This window comes from Choloepus didactylus, chromosome 9 (assembly GCF_015220235.1).
Source record: "Choloepus didactylus isolate mChoDid1 chromosome 9, mChoDid1.pri, whole genome shotgun sequence".
Taxonomy (NCBI): Eukaryota; Metazoa; Chordata; class Mammalia; order Pilosa; family Megalonychidae; genus Choloepus; species Choloepus didactylus.
Genome location: NC_051315.1, coordinates 53755735 through 53761734, shown reverse-complemented (window position 1 = coordinate 53761734; position 6000 = coordinate 53755735).

The following is a 6000-nucleotide window of genomic DNA, read 5'->3' as shown; positions in this document are numbered from 1 at the left end:
TCCACACCATACTGACAGAGAGAGTATTTCCCTAGCCACATTAGACAAAGTTTTTACTAGTTCATTAGTGAAGCAAAACTAAAAATATCAGAATCCAATGATTTATAGTTCATTTATTAATTTATTAATACAGGGTTTAATGAAATGACAACAAACCCTCCTGTGAGATCCACAATATAATCAGTTGAAGAACCTCTTTAGGTGCTATTATACAGAAATATCTGGATTGGATGAATCCTGTTTGACTATTAGAATCATAGTTGTGGTACCCAGAGGAAGTATATGAATAAGGATTAGATTTGACTCCAAATGACAGAAATGACTCCAAATAACAGGGGTTTAAACAAGATCACACTTACCTAACCATGAACAATTCAGAGCTGGTACTGTGCTTGCCTATCCATTAGGGACCCAGGCCCCTTCTATCTTATTGCTCAATCATCCTCAATATGAAGTTTCCAACAAGTGGTTGGCAGAATAATGTCCCTGTTTTGGCCGTCATGTCTCTGCACCCCAGCCAGTAGAAAGGAGCGAATGAGAGCTAAGGTATAACCCATCTCTTTAAGGACACACATTCCACCTACATCCCCTTGGCCAGAACCTGGCTGCATGATCAAACGCAGTTGCAGGAGGAGGTGTGAACTGCAGTCTTCATTCTATGGGGCCAGAGGTCCAGACAAAAATCAGAGAGGCTCCATAACAGTGGAAGAAAGGAGAATGGATATTTAGAGCCAAATAGCAGTCTCTTCTGCAATAGCCCAAACTCCCATGCCCCATTTACACTTTCAGCCTAAAAAAGTATTTTTCTGTTTGGATATAGCAGTGGAAAACTCATGGAGAACTTGTTACATGCCAGGCAATTAAATCCTTTTAAATTGCTTTTATTTTCAATTAAGTCCCACAACTACTGCTAAGAAAGATGTACTGTTTTTCTTCCCTTTTCACAAATAAGAAAATGAAGGTTCAAAAAAGTTAGGCTTGCCAAGATCACTTGTGCTTGAATTCAAACCCAGGTTTTTCCAATTCCAGAGCCTGGGCTCTCAATCTGCTGTACTAAGTATTAACCAAAAGTCTGCTTTTTAGATCTGCCATCCCTTCTCAGCTTGGATACAATGTAAGAAAATTGTGATATACCATGCAAATATTAGGTGATATTAATATATCAGTGGTGCCTGTTAGCAAGATCTTATAAGCTGTCATCCAAACTGGGACACTTGAGAATGAAAAAGATGCTACTGATATTTACACTGAGACAAGAAACATAAACCAGGACTGTCTCAGGTAAATTAGGGCTTACAGTTATACTAATTTTAATTCATTCCTCAATACCAACCCACCCTGACTCCTAACCAGAAATGTCACTATACGGTCTCTACAGTATTCTAGTAATTACTGTTACATGAAAAGACCTTAATTCTTCAATAATAATAACATGGTACCATAAGATATTTGATAATGAGTAACATATATATCATAGAAGATCATTACAGGAATTATTTTGTAACGTTATTAATCCATAAAAGACATATACATTTTGATAAGTTAGCCAAAAGCATCTGAGCATTCCTTCCAGACCTCCCAAAGTCTGAGAAAAGACTTTAACCTCTAGGAAGTTAAAAAAGAGAAAGAAAGCTCCATCTTGTTTGAGACTTTGTATTTTAGTGCTGTGTTTGTTACAGCAATTAAGCCAAAACCCTAAATACTGTGGAAAAAATCAAGCATCCATTTTTACCAAAACCAAAAGTACACCTAGTCCAGACTCCTTTCCAAGGTTGAAGATAAGGGACTTCTTCCTTAAAGTTGTAGATTGAAAGTCATTATCTCTAGTCTCATCCAAACTTGTACCTTAATAATGTCAGAAAAAGAGTCAGGTGAGTCATCAGGAACAGCTTTCTAAGTTCAGACTTCTGCCAAGATAGAGCCATCTTTGGTTATTTCCAAGAAAGCCACGGGTGCTTCTTAGAGGTCACCTGGTCTGGATTGAAAACAAATAATGAAGAAAAGTAATCATCCTACATCATCATAGTATATTATCTACATAATTATACAATCCAATTAAAAGGCCAAACTATGGATCTCTACATTCCTGAAGATTTGGCTCCCATGGCTCTGTCTGGGGCTAGGACAGACTCAGGAAAACTATTTGTGAGCATGTGAATATGCACTTTATCCTCCAAACCAAGCACTGTATAATCTGACTAAACTAGGGTTCCAAAATGTGAACTGTGTTTACCTCTGAGTAGGAGGATTATCAGTGATTCTATGTATCCTTTTCTTTCTGCTTCAAGTTTTCTCATTCAGAATATAGTACTTTTGAAATTATATTGAATAAATAATAATTTTGAAATTCGAAAAATAGATCATTAAGAAGAATCATTAAAATATGTACAAAATGATCCTGTATTAGTTATCTATTGCTGTGTAACAAACAACCAACTCCCAAACTTAGTGGCCAAAACAATAAAAAGTATTATTTCACAGTTTCTGTGGGTCAGGAATTTGGTAACAGCTTGGCTGGGTGGCTCTGACTCAGGGTCTCTCATGAGTTTGCCGCCAGGATGATGGCAAGAGGGCAGTTACCTGGAGGTTTGACTGGAGCTGGAGGAGCCACTTTCAACATATCTCACTGATAGGGCATTCATTGGCAGGAGGCCTTGTAGGCCTCTCCATAGGCAGCTTGAATGTCCTCAGATCATGGCAGCTGGCTTCCCCTAGAACAAGAGATCTGAGAGAGATCAAGGCACAAAAAGCCTTTAATGACCTAGTACTGGAAGTCACACACTGTCATTTCAGCCATATGCTATTTATTAGATGCAGCCCACATTCTAGGAAAAGTGAATTAAACTCCACTTCTCAAAGGAAGGAATATTAGAGGATATGTGGACATATTTTAAAACCACAACTGAGTGCATACTCTCAGAAACAGAAAAAAAAAGGGTATGCACACAGAAACATAAAATATATTGAAAAAACATCCTAAAGATAAATCAAAGTCACAAAAACAGTTATATCTGAGAAAGACAATACAATAACTTATACAGCTTTCTTCTTTTACTTTATTTTCTACTTTTTCTAAACAAAAATATTTTTCTTTTGCAATAAAAAGGAAAGTTTTATAAATTTACCTTCCTGGATATTGTGGTCAATATGGTGAAATTAGCTGTTAATCAATAAATGATTAACTAATTGATATTCTTAGAATTAGTTTATATTCTTAGAATTTTATTATTATTATTATCCATGAATATAGTATATCTCTCCATTTATTTAGGTCTTCTTTAAAGTCTCTTAATTGATATAATTTTCTCTGAAGAAATAGTGCAAATCTTTGGTTGGACTTACTCCTAAGTACTTGACATTCTCTGACACTATTATTATCTTCTTTCAAATTATGATATCTAGGTTTTAGCAGCTGCTGTAGGGAAATTAATATATTTTCATGTTAATCTTTCAACTAGTCAGTTCTCTAAGCTCACTTATTATTTCTAATATTTTATCTTAGATTTTGGATTTTCTTTATAAATAATCTTATCTGAAAATAATGACAGTTTTATTTCCTCCTTTCCAACAGTTATACCTCTAATTATCTTTTTCCTTTATTATTGCTGTAGGATATTAACTCCACAACCACATTAAGTAAAAGACATGATTGTTGCATTTTTGTTTCATTTCTGAATGAAATGGGAATGCTTTCAAAGTTTCCCCATTAATGAATATATTTGCTGTAGGTTTTTTATAGAAAGTTTTTTAAGGAAGTTGTCTTCTACTTCTAATTTACAAAGAGTTATTTTTTTAACAAGAATTCAATATTATCAAATGCTTTTTCTGCATCTAGTGAAATAATTACATTGTTTTCTCTTATAATCTCTTAATGTGGGGAATTATGTTTGTAGGTTTTCAAAAAATCATAGAATCCTTTCATAGGTGGGGCACACTCAACATGGTCATGATATTAACTTTGTTATACAGTTATAACAAATTGGATTCAAATTGGTATTATCTTATTTGTGATTTTTTTAAATCTATATTTATTTGTGAAATAGGGCTGTAAATTTTTTTCTCCTAATGCACTTTTATCAGGATTAAGATTACTCATTTTGAGTATATCAAAATTGTAAACCTTACATGATAAAAAAAATAAAAAATACCATAAACAATTTTTAAAGAGAGAAGCTGGGAGAAGAGATGTGCAAAATATATAATTGACAAAGTATTGGCACTCTAAATATATAAATAACTCTTACAAATTGATAACAAAAAGACTAAAACCAAAATCAAATGGGCAAAAGATAAGAAATGCAATTCACAAAGAAGACAACCCAAATGTTTAATTGCTATATAAAAAGATTGTCAACCTCACTATTGATAAGAATAATGCAAATTTATACAATAGTTGTATATCATTTAAAAACTCTTCAGAACAACAAAATTTTAAAAAGAAACCAAATCTTGGTGTTGTTGACAATGCAGAAAAACAAGAATTCTCCTACTCTGCTGGTGGAAGTGTAAATTGGTGCTAACATTTTGTAGAGCAATTTAGAAATACTTAGTGAAGTTGAAAATGTGCATGTCCTAACACTCAGCAGTATACTTCTAGAGAAACTATGACTTATATGATCCAGAAATACGCAGTTTGAAACAACTTTAATACCTTTCAATAGGTGGGTGGTTAAGTAAACTATGAGGCAGATAAAATGAATAAGCTGTATCTGCATTTATCTACAGGCATATATTTTGAAAACATTATATTGAGCAAACAAAAATGTCAGTGGAAAATAGCATGAACAACTGTGCCGGTTTGAGTGTATTGTGTCCCCCAAATGCCATTATCTTTGTGGTCTTGTGTGGGGCAGGCGTTTTGGTGATGGTTGGATTTGCTTGGAATGTGCCCCACCCAGCTGTGGGCAATGATTCTGATGAGATGTTCTCATGGAGGCGTGGCCCCGCCCATTCAGGGTGGGCCCTTATCAGTGGAGCTATATAAATGAGCTGACTGGGGGGGGGGGGGAGAGTGCAGCTGGGAGTGATGTTTCGAAGAGAAGCAAGCTTGCAAGAGAGGAACGTCCTGGGAGAAAGTCATTTTGAGGCCGGAGCTTTGGAGCAGACGCCAGCTGCCTTCCTAGCTAGCAGAGGTTTTCCGGACTCCATCGGCCATCCTCCGGTGAAAGTACCCGATTGCTGAGGTGTTACCTTGGATGCTTTGTGGCCTTAAGACTGTAACTGTGTAGTGAAATAAACCCCTGTTTTATAAAAGCCTATCCATCTCTGGTGTTTTGCATTCTGCAGCATTAGCAAACTAGGACAACAACCATCTTTGCAAATCTTGAAAACATACAAGTCAGAGTTATATTTGTTTACAGCTGCAAATGCATGAGTTAAAATATAAAGCATGGATAGAAAAGATACACACCAATTTCATGAGAGTGCATGATTCCAGGAATGAAGGGAGAGGAAAAGGAATGGAGAGGGGCAAAGGGGTTTCAATTGTGACACTAAGATGTTTGTTCATTTTTACAAATTTGAAGAAAATTATGACAAAATATTCACATTTGTTAATTTGATGGTGAAGAAAATATGGATGTTTATTTCATATCTAATTTTCTATGTTTTTGTAATTTTTCATAATTTAAAATAAATTATGTAAAACAACCTCTTTAAGTTTTTTATAACTACTGATGTCATATTACCACTCTGACATGTTTTCTATGTATTCTGTACATTCATAACTGAACATTCCTGAGCCTCGATTTAACCATCTATAATATGAGAGTGTTGAATAGATGGTCATTTAAGAGTCTTTCTAGCTCCTATATGCTAACTGCTTTTCCTTTTACATCCACTTACCCACCACTCCTCCTTTTAAGGTTCATTACCTGAATCTATTATCAATCCTTCCTCCTTTCTCCTCTTTAAATCTCATTTTCTGAAAAGTTACCAGAAAGCATTTGGCCAAAGCATGACCAGTAATCAAATTTGTTGATACCCTAGACAAGTTTTTTC